Below are 26,585 nucleotides of genomic sequence, written 5' to 3' on the forward strand. Positions count from 1 at the left end.
CTGGCGCCAAATTATTTTAATATACTTATTTACTGTTTTTTTTTTTATAAAAAACATTTATAAAAAACAAAGAAGAATAAATAATCTATATTTGTATTTTACAGGCTAAAGTTATAATCTAGTAACAAGAGGCTTTTAACTTGCCTCTTGAAATGCAAATAATTGGAACATGTTTTAACATTGTCGGGCAATTTATTAAACATTCTAGCACCATAGCTACGTATTGAATTTGTACTTCTTTGAGTACGGAAAAACAAGTTTTTATATATAGAGTATTTCTAAAGTTATAGCTTAGATTTCCTGCGAAATTGAAATCAAGACTATGTTTAATGAAATTGTTTTTATTTTGAAAACAATGAGCAGTGTCTGTAAAATACTGTACTTTCTAACGCCTAACCTATTTTCGTAAAGCCTGATAGTGGGAGTTATTCTGGGTAGTAACAGCATATTTTTTATTATTTTGTTTCGAAGTATTTGTAACTCATTTATTTTATTTTCTGCACATCCGCTCCAGATTGAATTTAAATACGTTAAACGTGACATAAAGTACGCATCGTATAATAGCCATAATTGTTTTCTGGGTATATTATTTCTACTTCTATATATTGCGAAATTTAGCGGTATTAACTTAAGTTTCAATCTAGTTATATGTTCGCGCCAATTTAAATTCGTGTCTAACCATATTCCAAGGTATTTCAACTTGTCTACCCTCGAGATAATTTTGTTATCAAATGCGAAACCAGGAAAATCTGTAATGCTCGGTATGGGTTTGAAGCTGTTAAAAATAATGAAATGTGTTTTTTCTAAGTTAATTTTTAATAAATTACAATCAACCCATTTTTTTATCTCATCCAAATCTGTCCAAATGTTGGTGATTAATTCTTCTAACGTACTTGCAGAGTACATGAAGGTTCCATCATCAGCATAAAACTGGGGAACACCCTTTAGATTTAGTCTTAGTACATTATTAATATATATTATAAACAGAGTTGCCGCTAGTTTTTATCCTTGCGGTACGCCTGTTATAATTTCCAAAGTGGAACTCGTTTTATTATTTATTTTTACTACACAGCCACATAATTCTTTTTATTAATATTTTCGTAGATATACTCTGTGCACGATATGCACGCTGCCATTGTGTTGGAGCATTCTACAAAGCCAAACAGGTTTTTGTCAAATAGATTATATTGTGCTACAAATGTTGTAAATCGATCAAGAAGAATGCTTTCAAATATTTTATCAATGGTGTTGAGTTTCGTTATTGGCCGGTAGTTTGAACATAACTCTTTACTTCCGGCTTTATGTACAGGTACCACGGAGTCTACCTTTAACTCATCAGGATACTGACCTGATCTAAAACAATCATTAATAAAATTGCAGATCGGCATAGCTAGATGATTTTTGTATTTTTTGACAAACCTTGTGGAGATACCATCCGGGCCGTTTGCAGATTTTGAATTTTAATTATCTATGGCATTATTCACTTCCAAGATATTACATTCACTTAAGGTGAATGGAGTTATAATATTATTTGCTGGATTATCCGTGTAATTAATTTCATTTGCGTTTCAACAACTGTAGTGAAGTATTCATTAAAACTATTGGCGATAACAGTGCAATTTGTAATTGTTTTTCCCTTATATATTATCTGACTGATATCAGTCACATTTAGACCACGTTTTGCTTTCTGAATGTATATTTTTTGTTACGCGATTACCATAATATCGCTTTTTCAAATAGTTAGTCATTTTCCGAGCTTTTATTTTCAAGGCATGGTACTCAGTTTCGAAGAACAGATTATTTCTATATTTGGTTTTCATTTTGAAGTATTTATTTTTTCCCTAATAATTTTTGAAAGTTCGGAGTTCATCCAAGGTTTCTTATAATCATGCCTAGGTTTTTTAACTTTTTTGTAAACTGATTTATTCTATTGGATAAAGAGCTATAGAAATCATTAAAAGAGGAGTTTTGTGTAATTTCGTCGATTACAGCACTATCTTCAAAGGCGCTATAATCGAAAACTTCAAACCAAGTAGTATTACTTTCTTTAAAAAAATTTTAATTCATAGCTATGTCTAAATTAATTATTCTGTGATCTGAAATCGGGTTATCGTCTAAGGATATAAAATAATTATAGTTTAATTTATCAGTTAGAACGTGATCTATTATGCTTCCAATAATAATTTTCTTCCTGGTAAACATTTCTTGACTTAAACTGTTCAGGCAAACGAAGCCGTTGCTGTAGACTGTAGTAAAATAATTAATAACTTCGTTATTTTTATTAAGAAGGTTTAAAAATCGCCAACTACAATAGAGCTTTTATGTTGCATCACTTCATTTTTAAGATAGCTAACAAACAATACAGTATCTGAAGAACAATTCTTGTATACACATGTTATGTGAATACCAATTTGAATTAACTTTATAGTTAGAAAGCTACTATTTTCATATGTTAAAGAAGACACCAAAGTCGAATCAAGATTTTCATGTACGAATATCAAACATCCCCCTGCTCGATTAGTTTCCCGGTTTGCAAAATAAACGTTGTAATGGGGGATATTAAAATACTTATTTTCATTTTCATATATCCAAATTTCGCTAAGTGCTATTATGTGTATTAACTTGCCTTTTTTCCTTTTTTCATCAACTATGCAATTGAGATCATTCATTTTGTTTCGAATACTTTGTATATTCATATATAAAATATTATGATTATGATTAGCATTAGCGGAGTTATGGATAAATTCTTCATTATATTTATATTTCACATTTGTTGCTATATGAGCATTATTCATTATGTTAAAGTCATCCATCAAGAGCTCCTATAATTTCTCTATAAGCTTAAATTATCTCATATCTGTATGTAAATTAAAATATAAACTACTTAATTTTCTGTATATCTTCAATGCATTCTATTCTAATTACGACACTACTTTCCTTCTTTCTCACCAAGATGTTCGTATCTTTCATCCAAACAAATTTGTAGTTCTTTTTCATAGCTTCTTGTTTTGTCTTCTTGAATAAGTCACTTACTTCTTTTTCCAATAGATGGTGGAAGTTGATGTTCTTTTCTCTCATATTCGCATCCGGTAGTATCTCTGTCATATCTATTCGCTTTTTATTCTTCCTAAGTTCCATGCATTTATTTTTGAATTCCTGAGTTTTTATTTTCACAATCAGTGGATAAGTTTTGAACTTTTTATTTTCGTTTTGATAGACGTCTACAATTTCACTGGTGTCAGGTTTTGAGTTAACCTGTTTTCTAATGTCAACTACGACGTCCTTCAACTTTGATTTTTCAATCTTTGGCAAGTTTGTTATAATTAAATTCTTTTTATGTTTACTTTGCTTTATTGCTATTAAATCTTTCTCAACTGTTCTCACTTAAGCTTTCATGCCCAAGCTTTTAGCTTTAAGTTCTACCAACTCTTTTTTAATTTGTTTATTTTCTTCTGAAAGTCTAGCTATCTCGCTCTTAAGCACATCGAAGCTGTCACTGATATGTTGTTGTGAACTTCTAATCTTGTTCAAAGCTTTATTTTGCACTTTAAATTGTTTTTGCATATTTTCAATTAGTGATGTTAGGCTAGTGAAATCACCCCCGTCCTCTTCACTTTCACTTGACATGGTTGTTATTGCTTTTCCTTTTTAGTTGGCTTTTTTATTTCTTCTTGCATTTGGTGACATTTTAAAATTTGGTTTTTTATTATTAGCCAATTACGCGTGTTTTTATATAGTTAGGAGTTTATTTTATATTCACAGTACCGTACCGTATATTATACTCCGTATATTATACTCAGTTGAGCAGAGCTCACAGAGTATATTAACTTTGATTGGATAACGGTTGGTTGTACAGGTATATAGGAATCGAGATAGATATAGACTTCCATATATCAAAATCATCAGTATCGAAAAAAATTTGATTCGGCCATGTCCGTCCGTCCGTCCGTCCGTTAACACGATAACTTGAGTAACCTTTGAGGTATCTTGACGAAATTTGGTATGTAGGTTCCTGGGCACACATCTCAGATCGCTATTTAAAATGAACGATATCGGACTATAACCACGCCCACTTTTTCGATATCGAAAATTTCGAAAAATCGAAAAAGTGCGATAATTCATTACCAAAGACGGATAAAGCGATGAAACTTGGTAGGTGGGTTGAACTTATGACGCAGAATAGAAAATAAGTAAAATTTTGGACAATGGGAGTGGCACCGCCCACTTTTAAAATAAGGTAATTTAGAAGTTTTGCAAGCTGTAATTTGGCAGTCGTTGAAGATATAATGATGAAATTTCGCAGGAACGTTACTTGTATTACTATATGTATGCTTAATACAAATTAGAAAAATCGGAGAACGACCACCACCACTTTAAAAAAAAATTTAATATCTTTACAGTATTATGTCAACATTCAACTCCAGTAATGATATGGTGCAACAAAATACAAAAATAAAAGAAAATTTCAAAATGGGCGTGGCTCCGCCCTTTTTCGTTTGATTTGTCTAGGATACATTTAATGCCATAAGTCGAACAAAAATTTACCAATCCTTGTGAAATTTGGTAGGGGCTTAGATTCTGGGACGATAATTTATTTCTGTGAAGAAGGGCGAAATAGGTTGAAGCCACGCCCAGTTTTTATACACAGTAGATCGTCTGTCCTTCCGCTCAGCCGTTAACACGATAACTTGAGCAAAAATCGATATATCTTTACTAAACTCAGTTCACATAATTATCTGAACACACTTTGTATTGGTATAAAAAATGGCCGAAATCCGACTATGACCACACCCACTTTTTCGATTTGGAAAATTACGAAAAATGAAAAAAATGCCATAATTCTATACCAAATACGAAAAAAGGGATGAAACATGGTAATTGCATTGGTTTATTGACGCAAAATATAACTTTAGAGAAAAACTTACATAGTTGTCACATGTCATTAAGTAGAAGAAAATTAAAAAGTTCTGCAGGGCGAAATCGAAAGCCCTTGGAATAATGGCAGGAATACTGTTCGTGGTATTACATATATAAATAAATTAGCGGTACCCAACAGATGATGTTCTGGGTCACCCTGGTCCACATTTTGGTCGAAATCTCGAAAATACCTTCACATATACAACTACCACAACTCCCTTTTAAAATTCTTATTAATACCTTTAATTTGACACCCATACTGTACAAACACATTATAGAGTCACCCCTGGTCCACCTTTATGGCGATATATCGAAAAGGCGTCCACCTATAGAACTAAGGCCCTCTCCCATTTAAAATACTCATTATCACCTTTCGTTTGATACTCATAATGTACAAACGCATTCTAGAGTCAACCATGGTCCACCTTTATATCGATATTTTGAAAAGGCGTCCACCCATAGAACTAAGACCCACCCCCTTTTAAAATACTCATTAACACCTTTCATTTGGTACCCATATCGTAAACAAATTCTAAAGCCACCCCTGGTCCATCTTTATAACGATATCCCGAAAAGGCCGTCCAACTATAGAACTAAGGCCCACTCCCTTTTAAAATACCCATTAACACCTTTCATTTGGTACCCATATCGTAAACAAATTCTAAAGTCACCCCTGGTCCATCTTTATGGCGATATCTCGAAAAGGCGTCCACTTATAGAACTAAGGCCCACTCCCTTTTAAAATACTCATTAACACCTTTAATTTGCTACCCATATCGTACAAACAAATTCTAGAGTCACATCTGGTCCACCTTTATATCGATATTTTGCAAAGGCGTCCACCCATAGAACTAAGGCCCACTCCCTTTTAAAATACTCATTAACACCTTTCGTTTGATACCCATATTGTATAAACGCATTCAAGAGTCATCCCTGGTGCACCTTTATGGCTATATCTCGAAAAGGCGTCCACCTATAAAACAAAGGCCCACTCCCTTTTAAAATACTCATTAACACCTTTCATTTGATAGCCATATCGTACAAACAAATTCTAGTCACCCCTGGTCCACCTTTATGGCGATATCTCGAAAAGGCGTCCACCCATAGAACTAAGGCCCACTCCCTTTTAAAATACTCATTAACACCTTTCATTTGATACCCATATCGTACAAAGAAATTCTAGAGTCACCCCTGATCCACCTTTATGGCAATATCTCGAAAAGGCGTCCACCCACAGAACAAAGGCCCACTCCCTTTTAAAACACTCACTAACACCTTTCGTTTGACACCCATATTGTACAAACGCATTCTAGAGTCACCCCTGGTCCACCTTTATAACGATATCCCGAAAAGGCGTCCACCTATAGAGCTAAGGCCCACTCCCTTTTAAAATACCCATTAACACCTTTCATTTGATACCCATGTCGTACAAACAAATTCTAGTCACCCCTGGTCCACCTTTATGGCGATATCTCGAAAATGCGTCCACCTATAGAACTAAGTGCCACTCCCTTTTAAAATACTCATTAACACCTTTCATTTGATACCCATATCGTACAAACAAATTCTAGTGTGACCCCTGGTCCATCTTTATGGCGATATCTCGAAAAGGCGTCCACCTATAGAACTAAGGCCCACTCCCATTTAAGATACTCATTAACACCTTTCATTTGATAGCCATATCGTACAAACAAATTCTAGAGTTACCCCTGGTCCATCTTTATAGCGATATCTCGAGAAGCCGTCCGCCTATAGAACTAAGGCCCACTCCCTTTTAAAATACTCATTAACACCTTTCATTTGATACCCATATCGTACAAAAAAATTCTAGATTCACCCCTGGTCCACCTTTATGGCGATATCTCGAAAAGGCGTCCACCTATAGAACTGAGGCCAACGCCGTTTTAAAAAACTCATTAACACCTTTCTTTTGATACTCATATCATACAAACAAATTCTAGAGTCACCCGGGTTCACCTTTATGGCGATATCTCGAAAAGGCGTCCACCAATAGAACTAAGGCCCACGCCCTTTTAAAATATTCATTAACACCTTTCATTTGATACCCATATCGTACAAACAGCACATTCCAGGGTTACCCTAGGTTCATTTTCATACTTGGTGATTTTCCCTTATTTTGTCTCCATAGCTCTCAACTGAGTATGTAATGTTTGGTTACACCCGAAATTAGCCTTCCTTACTTTGTTTTTTTATAGGATTCACACATCAAATCACTTAATAGGTTAACAGGGTTACCAATTTTTGGTTTCATTTGGAGGATATATTAGCATTTCATTACGATTGCACAATTGACTACAGCTCGCTTTATCCGTTCAAATTGGACCGATGTAGGTTTTGTGTAGCCATTGCAGTGCATTGAAGTTCACTGGAGAAACACCTGGGTTATGCTGTGTCAGTGGCAAGATTAAATTACCACTATTACCATTGCCGCCAGAGCCATTGTATTCCCTGCTTCGCGGTGAAACACGGGAATCACGTAATTTTCTTTCAAACATTCAGAAATATAACGGATGCTTTCAAATCACTTAATTTGGAGCAAATATTATTGATGAACCTGGATTCAATCCGACGTTCAAGGTGATAAAAGATTCAAAATATTATTACAAAAATGTAGATTAAATAAATAAAAGGATATATTTTGTTATAACTTCCTCATCGACTTCACAGATCCAAGGCCAAATTCACCATCGAAATGGGGCATTACTCCCGCTTGAAGATGCACAACATAAATTCCTACAAATATATTTCATGGGTAATGTGGAAAATCAACTTGATCAGCGTCAAATAATCAATCCTGCAATGAGAAGACGAATTCTTGGAGAACAGCAGCAGCTACTTCATGAACACCATGCATTGCTTCTGTTATTCAAGACTGCGTTGGATCGAATGCCAACTGATGACTATAAAGTTGTGATTAGAGCTGATAAACGACCGACTGGAACACATGAACCTCAATTCAACGCTCCAACAATAGATGAGGTTGCAATTTTGATAGTAGATGAAAATTTGGATTCCCGCGTCATCGTGCTGACAAGTCGCGACTCCGGGCAATTAAAACGAATAGCCGAAACACATCGCTCATACGATACACTGCAATAGCCACTAATGTTAGGCAAGGAGACGATGGATATTATATAAATATCAAGATGAAAAGTCCATTGAACGGTGAGTATTAGGTAGGTAGGTTGAACTGGCCGGTCCATGAGGACGTCACATAGATTGATTGAGTCCGTAGTGTTACCAGAAGTTTGTTTTAACTACCAAACTGAATAACCCTATCAAAAAACAGGACCTATGTTATAAAATAACTCCGTCCTCTTGGCAAATACTAGAAGCTTCCTAGGACTTAAGCTACTTGCTGCTTCTAGATCTGACAGCTGTATCACTCCTTATAGCTGGAGTCTTAGCCTGGCAGGGCACTGCATAGAACGTGCTCGATCGTGTCCTCCTCCAACCCGCACTTCCTACATCTGCTATCACTGACCAAGCCTAATTTAAAGGCATGTGACGCCAGAAGGCAGTGTCCAGTCAGAATACCCGTCATGAGTATATAGTCCTCTCTTTTTAATGATAGAAGCAACTGTGTTCGTCTAAGGTTGTAAGACCTACACATAATCTTCGACACTTTACAGCCCCGCGCTTGAACCCACGCCTTTTCCGCTTGGTCGATCATGTGCACCTCTCGCCTTCGCTTAATCTCGCCCAATCTAATTGGGACATCTACGGAGAAAGCTTCAAGGGATGCGCCCTTTTTAGCTAGTTCGTCCGCTTTTTCATTCCCATCTATTCCCATATGCCCTGGGACCAAATTCCCGATTCTCTCCAGAGACCGCTTACACTCTAACACGCGTTTAGATGCTGTGCTATGCGAGATTATTGACTTAATTAAAAAAAAAAAACCGGTGAGTATTGATATCATAATAATTATAATATCAACCCGAAATTAGATCACTGATATTATTTTAGGCGAGGAAACCGCAAAAATGTTAGCGCAATGAATTTTTAGCGCGTTTAATAATTCGCGAAAATGTCGAAAACTATTTGTTTCGATTCCGCCGATTGTTTCAGTAATTTTGCGTCGATACATGCCAAAATAGAAGAGGAGCGCCTCCTTTTTATACGCTTAAACCAAAGCAGCCTACGTACGGAGATGTACATTCATTTACGGTATGCATTTTGCATCGAAGGAAATGCAGCTAATATCGGTCGGTTGACCAGTTTACCGGCGACGTTCGTTGGCAGGCCACGTCATATGCATGAATATGTGCAAGATGCAATGATATGTACATTATTATGGTCGCTCAGACCTGTTCATCACCTTCACGTGCAATCCAAAACGGACAGAAATTGCTCAACTGCTGCTTCCTGGTCAAACATCAAGTGATCGCCACGATATCACCGCCCGTATATTCAGGCAAAAAATCCGGTCGCTGATGGACTATATTGTTTAGCATCGTGTCTTTGGGCATATTCAATGTTGGATGTATTCGATTGAATGGCAGAAAAGAGGCTTGCCGCATGCGCATATTCTCATTTGGTTAGTCGAAAAATTGCAACCTGACCAAATTGATGATATCATATGTGCCGAGATTCCTGATCCCGTAACCGATCCAGACCTACATGATGTCGTAATAACGAACATGATTCATGGGCCGTGGGGTGCCGCTAACCCACAATCATCGTGCATGAGACCATCGCTGGCAATGATGGTTATCCACTGTATCGGCGTAGATCACTTGGTGATGGCGGTAGGACAATCATAATGAAAGTGAAAGGCAATCATTTCATGGTAGACAACCCTTGGGTTGTTCCTTATTCGCTTCTTCTGTCAAAAAAATTAAAAGCGCATTATAACGTCCAGTATTGCAACTCCGTTAAGTCCATCAAATACGTTTGCAAATATGTCACGAAAGGCAGTGATATGGCGGCTTTTGATCGGCAAGGTCCAGATCGTAATGAGGAAATCACGCGCGATCAAGTTGGTCGATACGTAAGTTGCAATGAGGCGATTTGGCGTATATTCTCGTTTCCCATTTACGAACGCTATCTGACTGTTCCACATTTAGCAGTGCATCTGGAAAACGGCCAAAGAGTTTATTTTAATGCAGCAAATGTGGCACAACGTATTCAAAACCCACCAGCGACAACATTGACCAGTTTCTTCTCGATTTGCCAAAGTGATCCATTTGCACGTACTCTACTTTAGATGGAGATTCCGCGTTATTACACTTGGAATTCTTCATCGAAGAAATTTCAACGTAGAAGGCAAGGCCGAATTGCATCCGAATAATGATTGTAGGGTTCTTATTATTTTTATTTAACTTTGTATTTTAGTTACTTTGAACTTTGTAATTTTTAAATCTATTATCAATATTTTAAGTTTCAATATTGATTTTTCAATTTTCAAAAATTTTGATTGTTGTAAAAAATAAAAGGTATTGAAGCATACTTTTAGGCGTTTTAAAAAAATATAATTTAAAGTTTTGTTATAAAATAAAAACGTGGTTTCAATAACTACATTGGCGATCCGCCAGTCTCTGAAACATAAAAAGTAAAAAGTTCTAACGCATTCGCTGCAATTCAGTTTTCGTGATATTCAACTATATAAAGCAAATTTGTTTACGAAAAAGCAAAATCTGATCGGAGAAAAATTAGCAAAAGCAGACAAAAGGTGGCAGCAACAACAAAGCAGCACCAACCGTAAATCAAAAGCGGGCATAAAGAAAAACCATTATACCAATGCGACTTTAGAAATTCGACGGAGACAAGTGAAAAATATCAAAGTGTAGTAAATTGACAAAAGAAAAACTTGAACCAGTGTAGTGCGCTGTTGGAAGAACACAATAACAAGAAAAGTGTTTTAGTATAAAGGCAACCAAACGTCACCTAAAAACTTACAACACAGAAGCCAAACGCAACGATAACCAGACATTTACTTAATAAACAATAAGCACCGTATCCTAAAGAACTAAATTAGAGCTTCTTAGCCACGTGTGAGCCAAGTCACAGTCAAGCAGAGTTCGAACTTTGCTTGTCACACGCAAAAAAAAAACGAAAAGCGCGTCTATTTCTTTTGTACGCTCTGCGTAGCGTCCTTACATATAACCTTTAAAAACAAAAGTTCGATCAGCGATCCAATCATTAACATATACCTACATACATAGAACGCGTATTTAATTGAATTCGGAGCAGTGACAACAACAACTAGAACTAAAAAATACCAATGAACAAACATTGTATAACGAAAATTTGAAAATTTCAATAAAGGGAGAAGGACTACTGCACAACTAAATTTTTTGAAAGCAGCGGAGTGCATTTTCACAAACTACTGTTATACTTGATTTGCCATTGCACAATACATTGTCCAATTTCATCAATCAATTTTAAAGCCATTTCACAATATATTGTCCATTTTCACAATCAATTTTAAAGCCATTGCACAATATTAAAACCATCGTCAAATTTCATCAATCAATTTTAAAGCAATTACACAATTTAAAAGGGAACAAAATTTTGGAAGAAGAATTTTGAGGTTGGTTTGTTCTAAGTTAAATATATATATATAGTTTATCTAAACAGTTATTATAAAATATAAATTTTTTTTTAATATTGATATTTAATATTTTACTAAATTTGTAAATTCCTTCTTCAATATAATTAAAATGTTTCATTCTCCACGACACAATACACACACTTCTATACTCACACAAAATTTAAATTATTCGCTTCAGAAGCGTGGTTTATACACGCTGAAACACAATTTAGCACCAAAAATATAACTCAAGAGAATACCAAATACGAACACATTATAACAGCACTTCCCCAAGACGTAATAGTAACAATTTTAGATTTTATCCAAAACCCTCCCGTCACTAACAAGTTTAGTGAACTCAAAAAAGTTTTAATAGAAAGACATTCTCTTAGTGAAAATTCAAAGCTTGACAAAATCTTAAATGATTCTGAAATGTGTGATCGCAAGCCCTCTGAATTTTATCGGTCATTAATTTTGTTAGTCGGTTCAAATTTTAGTGAAAATATTTTAAAGAGAATTTGGTTGAGAAAACTTCCCAAAAATTTAAATACAATTTTGGCTAGCTCAAGTGCTAATAATATTAATGAATTAGTAAAATTAGCGGATAACATTTTTGAAGTTATGAATAAAAAAGAAGTTTTCTCAGTAAATACAATATCAGATACAAAAACTCAAAATTCAGTTATTGAAAATCTAGTTAAAACCACCTCTTTGATGTGTGAAAGAAACTTTCTTTGGAATTAGCAGAAATTAAAACAGAAGTGTATCGGAATAAATCTAGGTCGCGTTCCAATTCTAGGAATAATTTTAGAAATTCTTTTAGGCATCGTTCTAACTCGCGTAATAATCCAAATTGGTTGTGTAGATTTCACTACAAATTTGGAAATAATGCTAGAAGTTGTGAACAACCTTGTTACTATAACAAAAAGAAAGATTCAACAAACTAAATTCTTCCGTTGTTGCAGCGACGAACACGTCGCTTATTTATTTTTGATAGAGAAAACAAACAAAATTTTTTAATTGATAGTGGAGCAGAAATTTCGGTATTACCCGCGTCTAAATTTCCTCATACCAGCCATGTCCGTCCGTCTGCCCGTTAACACGATAACTTGAGTAAATATTGAGATATCTTCGCCAAATTTGGTACACGAGATTATCTGGACCCAGACTAGATTTTTATTGAAAATGAGCGGAATCGGATGATAACCACGCCCACTTTTTATATATATAACATTTTGGAAAACACAAAAAACCTGATTATTTAGTAAATAATACACCTATAATTTATAAATTTGACGTGTGCCCTGATATTTTTTAAATGGGCATGGCACCGCCCACTTGTGATAAAATCAATTTTACAAATAGTATTAATCAGAAATCAAAAATGGTTATACCTATCGTAACAAAACTCGGCAGAGAGATTTCCTTTACGATAAGGAATGCTTTGAAGAAAAATTAACGAAATCGGTTAAGGACCACGCCCACTTTATATAAAAGAGTTTTAGAAGGGTCGTGGACGAATAAAATAAGCTATATCTTTGGAAAAAAGAGTTTTATATCAATGGCATTTCATTTCTCAAGTGGATTTATAACAATATATAGGAAAAATTTCAACTCTAAATTAATGGGCGTGGCACCGCCCCTTTTATGACTAAGAAATTTTCTATGTTTCGGGAGCCACAACTGGAGGAAAAATTAACGGATCGTAATAAAATTTGGTACACAAATTTAATCTATAGCAGGAAATATTTCTTGAAAAAATGGACGAGATGGGTTAAAGACCACGCCCACTTTTATACAAAAGATATTTAAAAGGGTCGTAGACGAAAATAATAATCTATATCTTAGCGATAAAGAGCTTCGTGTTAATAGAATTTTACATTGGAAATTGAATTATAACATTAAATTGGAAAACACTAAAATTTTTGAAAATGGGTGTGGCACGGCCCCTTTTATGACTAAGCAATTTTCTATGTTTCGGGAGCCATAACTCGAAGAAAAATTAACGGATCGTAATGAAATTGTGTACCCATATTTTCCTTATAGCATAAATTATTTCTAGTAAAAATGGACGGGATCGGTTATAGACCACGGCAACTTAGATACTTACTTAATTGGCGCTTAACCGTCTAAACGGTTATGGCCGTCCAAGAATGCGCGCCAACGGAGTGGGGCCGCCCTCTAGCTCTGCTTCCATAGGCGGGTTCCGATAGAAACACTTTCTTGGCCGGAGCATCACCTTTCATTCGCATAACATGGCCTAGCCAGCGCAGCCGCTGCGTTTTAATTTGCTAGACTATGTTGATGTCTGCGTATAGCTCGTACAGCTCATCATTAAATATTCTTCGGTACTCGCCATCGCCAACTCGTAGAGGTCCATAAATCTTTCGAAGAACTTTTCTCTCGAACACTCCCAAAGCCGCTTCATCTGCTGTTGTCATGGTCCATGTTTCTGCCCCATATAGCAGGACGGGTACGATAAGTGACTTGTAGATTGTGATTTTCGTTCTCCGAGAGAGGACTTTACTTTTCAATTGCCTACCTAGTCCAAAGTAGCATTTAGTGGCAAAATTGATTCTTCGCTGGATTTCTGTGCTGATGTTGTTTCTAGTGTTGATGATTGTTCCTAAATAAATAATACACCTAGGATATAGAAATTTGACGTGTGGACTTATATTGAGACTCTTGATAAAAATTAGAAAATAAATTTTAAAATGGGCGTGGCACCGCCCACTTGTGGTACGGTATTTAACAAATATTATTAATCATAAATCAAAAATCGCTAAATCTATCGTAACACAATTCGGCAGAGATATTGCCTTTACTATAAAGAATGCTTTAAAGAAAAATTAACGAAATCGGTTAAGGACCACGCCCACTTTTATATAAAAGATTTTTAAAAGGGTCGTGGACGAATAAAATAAGACATATCTTTGCAAAAAAGGGCTTTTATCAATGGTTTATGACTAACCATTTTTCTATGTTTCGGGAGCCATAACTCGAAGAAAAATTTGAGCAGAATAGAATCACGTGTATATTTATTATTACGCAGCCTTGTAACACTATTAACCACACAAAACAAACAACAACAGCATTTCAAGTGTACAGCTGGGTATGTAATGTTCGGTTTCACCGAAACTTAAACTTCCTTGCTTGTTTCGATTTAATTTTATGTTTAACATATCGCCGCGATATTTTTTTTTTGATTTTTTACGTCGCTTGTTAATTAATAGCCCGCATTAAAGGACCAATGTTTGTTTTGGGATGGGTGTTTGGTATAGGCGCTCATCCGCCAGGGAATCACTATTTCCACAATAAAGAAATGAAACCACGACACTTTAAATATTGACACTTCATGTGCTTTCCTATAAACTTTATTTTACTTACTTTTAATCACTTTACACGTACTTGAGATTTTTGCGATGCGGACGTGGCGGTAGTTAAAGACAACTGAGACAACTTATATGAAAGTAAGAACAACTAGAGCGGCTTTTGACCGCTTACAATTTTTAAACACCGTTACTTTACTCTATTATGCATTCTATATAAAGGAAAAAGATGAACGGACAGGGTTGCCGTCATAAATACAGGGAACTAAATTAATTGAGACTCATGTCCCCAACACAACTCACAGGTCGTTTCGTTACCTTCTATGATTTTATGACAGGTAACACAGTATAGATGTACGGTCCGGCCTGTGCGAAGTTTTTTCAAAGCTTCTTTGTATTCTAGGACTCTTCTTGGTGAATTACTCTGTGAGGTTATTGCATTAATCGCCGCCTGACTAGCAGTATATATGAATATTATTGCGACTGCAACTTAGCACGCTTTATCAAATAACATTAGTTTTAATGCCCATAATTGTTTTACAAACCTCTTATTATGACACTGCTTTAAATTCGAATTTAATATCAGGTAAAAACGGAATAATAATGTCCGCGATATATGATTATCTCGACGGGCACTTGACCTAATAAAATAATCATTTAAAATGTCTGAGTCAACTTCACAGTCCTTTTGACACTTCCCACGTACATAAAGATTCCTCAAGTCTCGTCATAAATCTTTTGATGGAAGTTATGGCATTTAATTCATTGTTACAATACTTCTACTAAAACTTTCTTATAGTAATGATGACTTCGTGTCGCGATTTTGTACATAGACCTAGTTTGCCTCCCCTTCCACTTCACGTAATATCTATTTCGGTTCCTTATAGCAGATTTGTCTTCAATGTAATAGCAAGGGACTGCGGTGATATCAACCCGAACACTACGTAAAGGGGCATGTTCATCCAAAGTGGTAACAGTATTCACCGGACAATTAAAAGTAAGTTAGGTTGAACTGGCAGGCCAATAAATACCTCACATAGACTGAATGTGTCCATAGTGATACCAGAATTTGTAAGACGATCAAACGGAATGACTTTAGTCAGGTGCCAGGACTTATGTTAAAAAATAATTCCGTTCCTTTGGCAAATACTAGGAATTAGCTTAATTGCTGCTTCGAGACCTGGCATTTCTCCCGCCGCTAATACCTGGAGCCTTGCCCTGGAGAGCTCCCAATACGAACACAGAACAGGCTAGCCGTTTCTGCCTGCAGCAGGCCTAAATTATAAGCTTGTGACACAAATGCACTGTCCAGCAAGTATCATCGTAACATCGTGAGACTAAAGGTTTTTTTTTCAGAAATATGAGCCACTTTGTGAGTCTAACAGCGTAGGATTTGCACGTGACCTTAAAAATTTTGCAGCCCTGCGCTTCTGTCGCGCCTTTCCTGCTTGATGGATCATATGCAACTCCTGTCTCCTTTTGATTTATCCTAAAGGGATTGGGACGTCTACCTTCTATTCAGTGAGTGCAACACCCTCCTTTGCCAACTCATAGTTCGTTTCGTTACCATCTATCATTTTGTAACAGGTAACACAGTATAGATGAACGGTCCGGCCTAGCAATAGTTTAACAATTCCACCAAGGTGCGAAGTTTTCCGTATTTTCAATTTAGGTAATTCCAAAAATCCAGTTTATGTTGATTCTCATGAGATTTCTGATGGCGTTTTCACAGCTAAATGCATAGCACACACGAAAAATCCGATTTTAAAAGTAATTAATAAAACAGACGAAGAAAAACATATAAAAGATTTAAATATTAAAACAGAAGATATTAGCAATTTTCATATATACAAAATTAATAAAGCTTCAGATGATCCAGAACGTCTAGAAGAACTTAAAGCAATTTTAATAAAACAAATGCCCACGTACGCAAAAGACGAACTTCTTGATTTATGTTTAAAATACTCCGATATATTTGCCCTGAAGACGGATGTAATGAGTTTAAACAATTTTTACGAACAACAACTTAGATTGACAGAAAAGACACCGGCATACATTAAAAATTATAGACTACCATACTCACAACGTACTGAAATAAATAAACAGGTTGATAATTTGCTAAAAAATGATTTAATCGAAGAAAGTTACTCAAATTACAATAGTCCATTGATTTTGGTCCCTAAAAAGGACCCAACTGGCCAAAAATCATATAGAATGTGCATTCACCTTAGAGCTGTAACTAAAAATTAATAGCTGATAAATTTCCACTAGCGCGTGTAGACGACATTAATAATCTCGGAAGAGCAAAATACTTCTCAACATTAGATTTATATTCCGTTCAATTTTAAAAAATTTACAAATACAATTAATTGAGCCTGTCGGAACAGTTACGGACAACGACAAACAACTTAAACTAATGGAAATTTGCCACAATGACCCGATATCAGGTGAACACTGCGGAATTAAAAAGCTTTACGAAAAAATTCGTACAAAATACTATTGGAAAAACATGACTCGCCTATCATTCGTTAAAAATTGCGAAAATTGTCTATTAAATAAAGTATAGCCAAAAACAAAAGAAAATTTGGTGCTTACACCAACACCCTGTAAACCTTTCGATGTTGTAGTTATTGATGCAATAGGGCCATTGCCTGTGCGACTTAAGCAAATACCTAGTTACAATATCAACCCCTGATAAGACAGCAAAAACAATTGCAACTGCCATTTTTGAAGGCTTCATCCTCATGTATGGCATAATGAAATCGATTAAAACCGATTTAAGAACCGAATATGAAAATTAAATTTTCTCTGAATTAACTAAACTCCTAAAAATTGAACACAATTTTTCGACAGCTTACCATCATTAAACCCTAGTGTTCGGCCGGGATGCGTGTGTTCCTGGAGGTAGGTGGGCACACCGGGGTCGATCTCAGTGGGAATAAGCGGGTTGGAATAAAATAAGAGAATACGAGATTTCTCGTTATAATAGATATGATTTATTGGGTAAATGTAAAAATAGCAAAGGTTACAATATTACCTGAATAAACGCAAACAATTACGGCAGAGATCGCTGGCGGCAGATGTGAGCTGTACGGCTGCTGAAATCCAAGAGGCCGGTTGTATAGCAAGCTACAACCGTTGACCCGCAAAATCCTCCGTTTTGGAGGGAAAGGCACCCACACATCAACTCCGACATGCATATGCATGAGTGCTGACAAAAAGCACACATACACGAGCATGTACATGCATGCACATACATGTGGCGGTGATGGTGTGGGTAGTTATACATTAAGTCGAGTATCGAGTATCGATTTGCAGAGTTGCATTGGGGGGATCGCAATCGGATGCGGAAAAGTTAGGCATCCTGCCTAAACATGCCGGCCCCCTTGCGATACGCAACATCGTTTTCCGCCAATGACCTCCGTTTAAACGAGAAAAATGAATATAAGACTTACAAACTAAACTTAATCTAAATGAGGAGTTCGTCTGCGACGCCAAATGGCCGGGAACCCTTTCCGACTTGCTTAGCATGCCACCTGAGCTAAGATGAACAGATATAAGTGAATATTTCTTGCCATTGAATTATACATAATTCTTAAATATAGAAATTCAGAACGTAATATATGTATAGTCGGTGGCCAGTAAGGCTGGACAAAGAGGCCGAGGTCTCCGTTCCAGAATGGCACCATTTTTTGTTATTCTTTGGGTTTTTGTTTGTTCCGGATGGAGAGGCCGAGGTCTCGGTTCCAGATTTGCGTTTATTTTTTTTGTTTTTTTGGTTGGACGAAGAGGCAGAGGTCTCCGTTCCAGACTCGAGGGTTTTGAGGTTTTTCTGGGCTGGACGAAGAGGCCGAGGTCTCCGTTCCAGCGTCTCACTTGTCGTATCGCTCTCAAGGCCACTGTGGCATTTTATGGATTTAACGGGGCGAGCGGCCGTGAGGCTGGTTGGGTGAAGCGGAGGTCTTTTATTACAAACTGTATGTTAGAATAGATAAATTAAGTGCATATGCGAAGCATATTATCAAATACAATTTTTACCAAGCAGAGATGCGTTACTTACGTTCACCTGACATAAATTTGCAGATGGGCGATGCGTTCTCCGCGACGCGTTCTATCTGCGCGTACCATTATGCTAAAGGTACCATGCAACCCTGTCGTGTATTTATTGGTCAGCTGCCAGCTGGTATGGTGAGTTTGCGGCATGCGAGTATATATACATATATGTATTTGCTTGCCCTTGACAACAAAAAAACTAGGTCACTGGGGCAGTAGCACACTAGGCCGGTAGAAACAGTTGACTTTTTCCAATTTCGGGACTTTGTCATGTCGGATTTTTTAATTTTGGGACTCGGATTGGTTTTGTACCGAGCCCTTATAATGACTCTTTGTGATATTTGTTGTTGAAAAACAACATGTCCTGCCCCCCAGCAAAAAAAAAAACAAGCAGTACCGAAGGCAAAAAAATCAAAAAATCAAAAAGGAATTTTTTTTTTTTTTTTTTTTTGTAAATGAGACCTTAATTATTTTTAAATGAAGTTTTCGCCTTTATTTTTGTGAGTAAGTATGTTTTGGGACTGCCCGGGCGCCGATATGGGTTAAAAAAATGCCGATCCCGATTTTGTGTTTTGCGGGTTTTCGGTACCCGGTTGCCTCTTTTTATGCAACACTAATATGATATGGCGAGCCAAGTAGGCATACATACATACATATGTACATACGTTGGTTACAAATATGCCAACGGCAAAAGACAAAGCAACTGAACATTCATACACACCCGTGTATAGAATGTAAAATTCCAATGAATTGAAAGAAGCGGTAAAAAAATCGAATGATTTTTTTTTTCGCTCTCTCAATTCTTTTTACTACGGCGATTGAAGCATGACGCATGGACAATTGGAAGAAAATGGTAAGTTCGTTTTAAGATTTGTTCATTTGATATATTCTTTTAGTTTAAATTATTAATTCATTTTTCTTTATTTTCAGGTGGCTGGTGATGTGAGATCCAGGAGAGGTGATGGATTTTATGTGTCGCTCCTTTTTTTTGTTTTCTAGGTTACCGGCATCGCAAAGGGGTGCTCCAACTGCGGCGTCGGCTGCGCCGTCAGTTGTCACACTTTTGCAATGCCCATTGATGCATGCACTAATGGCTTTTTCTTTTTTCTTTGCAGATTTTGTCATGGATATTTGTGGGCACCAGAGTTAACCTTGGAAGTTACAGATTTGGAAGCTGGGGAAAGCTTTTCAGAAGTGCATCAAGCAAGTGCTGCTGGCACTATACACGGCAATGACGAAGTAATGGAACATTGTGAAGATTCGCAAATTGCGAGCTTTGCCAAATCAGGAGAATTGGGGCGACAGAAACTGCATCATGGTGAAAGACCATTTAAGTGCAAATATTGTGAATTAAGCTTTATGCGAGCGGATGATCAGCGCCGTCATATACGTACCCCTGCCGGAGAAAAACCCTATAAGTGCAACTATTGCGAGCGCCCTTTTGCTCAAAGTAATGATCGTATAAGACATATGCGCCTGCACATTGGTGAAAATGTTTATAGATGTGAATTGTGCCCGTCAGCGTTTTGTTCTGCCTTTGAGCTGCGTACACACTCTGCTCAACGTCTAAACGATGATGAAGAGACACGTGAGCGTAATATGAAGGCCTTAAAAGAAGCAGAAGCTAAATTGGGATTAAATGTGTCCTAAAATGCAAATCACACGCTAGATTCTAATGTATAGGTATAATCGTATAAATTCTATAGCGCTGTAAAGTGATTGATTCTTGTGATTAGGAGAGGCGTTATAGGCCTCTAGAATTGGCCATATGAGCGTTAAAATGCCTTTAGCTCCATATGGGGTAAATTATCCTTTGTACAATTGTTCTGCTATTAGACTTCGACTAATATGCAAAAAAGCAAGACTAAGTTACAACGGGTTGTCAAGATACAGCTTGAAAATTTAATATTTCTCTCATGTACATAATGACCGACTTCATCATATTAAATCGTAATTATAAATATGCTGATAGCCTTCATAGTTTTTAGCGGCCGTGAGTGATGTTCAAAAAATTAAAAAAAATTTTTTTTTTTTTTTTTGGTTGACTATTAGTCTAATATTTCTATCTTTGCATTGTTATAAAGACATACATTATGGAAAAAGAGCATGGCATTTACTCTAATTGTTTGGGTTACTTTGGTGGTATCACGTGAGTTATGTTGGTAGCGCCCACATGCCAACTGTATCCAAATGCAATAGCCTCCACTTTAGGGCATAAATTCCTTTGGGTATTCTCGCGTTGGAAGTGACCAAATCCGGTGCTGCTGAAGCATCCAGACAATGTCAATTTAAGGTTTCCGGTTTGAGATCCACGCGTTAATGCCTCGGATCGTGATCATCTTATGCCAATTATAACACCGGCATATCCTCAACAAACCTCCACTTTCAACGTGTCGGAATCAACCAAGCAAGTAATACTTAATGAATTTAATCGAGGTATGATTACAACTGATGAGATTATGCTCGGACGTTTGACATGGGATCGACTATTTGAAGCCCCTAGTTTCTTTTACAAATATCGTCACTCTATTGTACTTCGCAAAATGGCGACGACCAGCTCGAATGGTGCGGCTTAGTGGAATCAAAAATACGTTTGTGGGTTGGTAATTTAGAACGTAATCAACACGTTGTATTGGCACATGTAAATCCTACATGTTTTGATTATAAGAAACCAGCTGTTGTCGGCACACACAACAACAGCGCCAATGATGATGATAAAAATCAATCAAGTGGTGGTGGTAGTGCACCCATAATTTTATCCAACTCTTGTGCGATGTGGTTGATTGGTTTGGAATTTGAGCGTACAGAGAACTTGAATATAGGCCTGACCGAGAGTATTCAAAATTTCACAGAACACGTCATACAACATGGGGTAAACGTAAAAATGCTGAAGCACGGAATGAATATTGAGGCGCGGCATGAAAAGCGTAAAGCACTGTCACAGTATTTAGATACGGACTTTTTGAAGTGTGAAGGCACGTCCAGGGAACAACACCAATTTTAATAACGCAGTTTTAGCTAATCGTAAACGTTTTTCCACCGCATTATCTGCAACACAGCAACAGAAAGATGGTACGACTAAAAAAGGTCGTGTAGGTGAATCACAAACAGAGGACAATTCACGCTTGTGGAATGATTCACGTACACGTATGTCAAGGTCAAGCACAATAGCTTACGGTTAGTATAGTTTGTACTCTAAAATATATATCGTCGGTGAAAGTTCCGACCACCTGTTCTGGTTATTGTATTCTTTGAGTTTTTGAAGTGATTATATCAAATCGCCTCCAAGACTGTCGGTTTACTACCGGGATATGGGATTAATTCCACTATTTGGTATAAAGGCCCGTGGAAAACGTTTTATATGTGGTTTGAGCTTTCATAGACGATATAAACGTATTCGCATAAATGAATCTGTGCGATGGAAAACTTCATATTTCCTTTCCAATAAAATTAGGTGTCATTAGCTTAGTTGCAAAATACGCGACACTTAGTTGCCTTCACAATTCCTTGCGGACGTTAGGAAAGCAATGAAGATTGATGAGATCATGGATCCGGAAGTACCCAATTTATCTGGTGGTGCACTGAAACGAGTTACACATCCATTCACGAAGCGCAGATATCAGTCAATGAACAAAGAGAGGGTGAGTTTAATTCAATTATTAGATGTTTGTTCTTAGATGAGCAATCTGGACGGGTTACTTGTACGAAGTAGGGAAACGGGGCATAATTCAATCCCCTTCAGGGATAACTAACAAGTATCCTTGTTAGTTAAAAATTTAATGGGCCGAATGACCAGGTAGTATATTAGTAGTGATAATAAATTTGTAAATGCCAAAGGTTTTGCGGAAATAATTCATTTTTCCACTAAATATTTCGTGAATTGATAAAGTCATATTGGTTTTGTCAGTCTTTCAGAAATTGTTTGAAAAATGCCGTACGTTAGAATTTTATACGAAAATACACTATCTCAAAATTTGTTTCGAAAACTTCCTATCTCAGCATAAGTTCAATGCATTTTTGACATAAGAGGAGTTAAGTTAATGAAAAGCATTCTGAGATACGGCGTTCCTCAACCCAGTTCTGAGATAGGACGTTTGTGTGCTACTCCTGCAATGGGAATTTTTTGAAAAATATTTTTTGATATGGCGATACTCTACGCAGCAGCCGCAATGAACTGACAAAGAAATTCAGAAAATGACTTATTGCCTTAGAACTCTATATTCCGACCTTAACTTGGACAGCAGAGTCCAACCTTTCGGCGGTCCGGCTAAACAAGGAGTATTCACTCGGTTATGCAGAAATTTCGGAAAGCTCTTGTCCTTTTAAGTCTTCATGGAGGCGTTCCAGGTGAACCGCTGATTTCCAAATATAACCTATTTTCCAAACTCTTAAATGGAGACGAAGGTTCCGGACAATCATTTAACATACTCAATGAGTGCGTTTCGTTACGGTATCTCCACTAGTTACCAATGATATATATTTTTTTTGCTTTACGTGACTCATTTACTAGTCGGGTTTTCTTTTTGACGTTGAACGATGAATTTTGATTTGGGTTAGGTCCACGAGTCCACGATTCCATGGTTTCCGCAAAGTTCTGCAAACCGAGGTTAATATGGTTAACCCATATTTAGAATATGGCTGTCCCTATTCATTAAGTAAAATATTATGTTGGCCTCGTGCTTTTGGCCGAGTGCATTTATGTTCTCTGGCAGACAGTGGATCTGCACTAGGGTTCTGGTGTCCTCGTTCGGGGCGAGTGAATGTGGGTTGATTTGATGTGAATTGAGAAAGATAATGGGCTGCAAAACCTTTAGGTTCTGTGGCAGATCGGTTCGCCCCTCTGCTGTAGGCTCTTATGATGTCCTCGTTATGGGATAACGAGTGAATGGGATGGTTTCTGGTGTCCTCGCTCGGGGCGAGCGAGTGAATTTGGGGATTTTCTGGGGTCCTCGCTCTGGGTGTGCGAGTGACTTGTGGGGTTTTTTGTTCAGGGGGCCCTCGGTTAATATTGTTAAAGCACATAGAAAAAAAATGTTTTTTGTTTGCGAGCTTTTGGTAAGCTCTCCCGTGTCTTCGTGCATCTCGCTCCCTTTCCCCATTGCCCACCAATAGTCAGGTGTAGGATTCCCTCCGGTAGACTCGACACGAGACCGGGGGTAGAGAACAAAAAAGAGAAGATGTGGGATCGCCCTCCGGTAGACTCGCACCATCACGAGACGGGGGGGTTGATAATAACTAGGGCCTCGGGAGAGACACAAGCTTATGGATAGCGGGGCATCACGGCTCGTGATTGAACGCGTCTTTATGTCCCGCGGTCCCTTTCCCCATTGCCATTTTAGTACGTTTTAGTATTCCCCTCCGGTAGACTCGCACCATCACGAGACCGGGGGGTTGATTATAATATACGGCTCGGGAGAAACGCAGGCTTAGGGATAGAGAGACACGAAGACGCAGGTTCCTTAATTTGCTTTCTATGCTATCACCAACCCTAATCCTCTGATTTTAGGTAGCTGGGGGAAATAGAGTTTTGGTTTTTGGGGTTTTGTAAAGCGGACTTTGTCCCCTTAAAATTAATCCTCCTTGTCGTGGGACGGAAGGAGTACCAATTTCGTAATTGGTCTAGTGGTTTGCCCCTTGTTTGTAAGAACGTCAACAACACGCACACGGTTATCAGAGCCTGGGTGTGTGTTGAAGATTCTCCCCATTCTCCTCCCGTTGGGTTGGAGGTTTTCCTCTTTGATAAGAACTAGGTCTCCGGGTTTTAGATTAGATTGTGGATGTTTCCACTTGTATCGTTTCTGGATCTCGGTGAGATATTCGGTTTTCCATCGCTTGCAGAAAGTGTGATGGAGGGCTTTGAGTTTCTGCCACCGATTGATCATCGAGGCAGGGCTCTCACTCGCATCCGGCTCTGGCGGAGCCAGTAGATGGCTGCCAGTGAGGAAATGTCCTGGGGTGAGCGGCTCTAGGTCCGTCGGGTCATTAGACGCCGGGCTGAGAGGCCGCGAGTTCAGGTATGCCTCGATGCGGCACAAGAGGGTATGGAATTCCTCGAAGGTGAATTTGTGTGGTGAGGCTATCTTTTTGAAATGGATTTTGAAGCTTTTCACTCCAGCCTCCCACAGCCCTCCCATATGGGGAGCGCCCGCAGGGATGAAATGCCACCTGAGTGACTGGTGGCTGTACTTTGAGACAGCGTTCTCTCGCGCTTGTGAGATGAAGGTCTTGAATTCTGGTAGTAAGGATCGTGACGCTCCGACAAAGTTCGTACCATTGTCGGAGTACATATCTTTCGGGCATCCGCGCCTAGATATGAAACGGGCAAATGCCGCTAGAAATGATGGTGTGCTGAGGTCAGTAGTGGTGATGCTCGTGATGATAAATTGCTCGTGTGGAAAAACACACGAAAAGGCAGACAAAGCCTTTGGATAGTCGACACCTTCTGCCGCGGTAACTTTTAATGTTGAAGGGTCCGGCGAAGTCGACTCCAGTATTCGTGAATGCACGATTGAAGGTCGTGCGTTCGCGAGGGAGAATACCCATAAGTTGGGTCTGAGCACGATTTCGCTGTATAGTGCAAATTTTGCAATTATGAATGGTTGCCCTAATCATGGTTTTGATGTTAGGTATCCAGTATTGGGTGCGTATCAGACGCAACATGAGTTGATTTTCCCATGCAGACTTTGTTGATGAAACATTAGGACTGTCAGACGGGATAAACGGCAGTTGTATGGGAGGAGGATTGGATGGCGCTCAGTAAAAGCTAAGTCCTTTGACGCCCCGAGTCGCCCTCCTACCCGAATGATGCCATGTTGGTCTAGGTAGGGATTAAGTGAGAGTATTGCACTTTTCCCTGCAATTTGTTTTCCGGCCTTTAGATCATTATATTCGGAACAATAATATTGTTTCTGATAGATTTTAATTAAGAGTTGGGTTACTGATTTGATCTCATCAGGAGAGATTAAAGGTGACTCGACCTGAAATGATTTTTTTGTTTTGGGGTGATTTCTTCGGTAGAACCTCATAACGTATGAGAGCACCCGTAAAGCCCTAGGTAGGTCTGAAAAGCGTTGGAGAACATCGGTAGTATTTACTGTTGTTGTTGCGCAGGTCTTCGCCCTCTTTTCTCTACGGATGTGATGTAGTCACTTTCTTGTGCTGACCATTGGGAAATGTCTTCTTGCAGCCATGAAGGTCCCTGCCACCACAACGAATTGTTGACCAATTTAGACGCCGGTAATCCTCTGCTACCTAAATCTGCTGGGTTAGACTCTGAATTCACGTGCAACCAGTCCTTATTTCGGACCATGTCGATGATCTTGGTGATCCGATGTGTGACGAAGGTTGACCAGGAACAAGGCGGTTTCCTTATCCATGCGAGGACGATCGTTGAATCCGTCCACAGGTGAACTCTCACTGGTCCCAATTTACGGTTCCTGAAAATTGATTCGGTGATTTCCGCTAACAGCACGGCTTCGAAAAGTTCCATCGTTCCAGCGTACCGGTAGATACTGGTTCGTCCCAAGCGGTACCTTCTAACCAAATACTCTGCATGAGTATTTTTGCCACAATGACCATTGGTGCCAGCCAGCCTAATAGGTCGAAAAGTTTGGCGATAGCTGATAGTATCGCTCTTTGTAATGTTTTCCGGGTTGTCCAGCGTCCCTGCTTTAAAATAAAATAAATCGGAGAGGGCATTCCATCGAATTCCTAATGCTTTAACTGAACTGGTA

At 38.0% G+C, this 26,585-nt stretch overlaps 1 protein-coding gene and 1 pseudogene across 1 annotated transcript in view; both read left to right on the forward strand.

Annotated features, from left to right (window-relative positions):
* LOC137234912 (paired box protein Pax-5-like) overlaps nt 1-26,585 on the forward strand; it is a 2,462,599-nt gene that overhangs the window by 1,133,649 nt on the left and 1,302,365 nt on the right. The gene's annotated exons all lie outside the window — the stretch shown is intronic.
* Nucleotides 20,946-22,034, forward strand: LOC137234414 (poly(A) polymerase gamma pseudogene; annotated as a pseudogene).

This window comes from Eurosta solidaginis, chromosome X, assembly GCF_040869045.1.
Source record: "Eurosta solidaginis isolate ZX-2024a chromosome X, ASM4086904v1, whole genome shotgun sequence".
In the NCBI taxonomy this organism is placed as follows: Eukaryota; Metazoa; Arthropoda; class Insecta; order Diptera; family Tephritidae; genus Eurosta; species Eurosta solidaginis.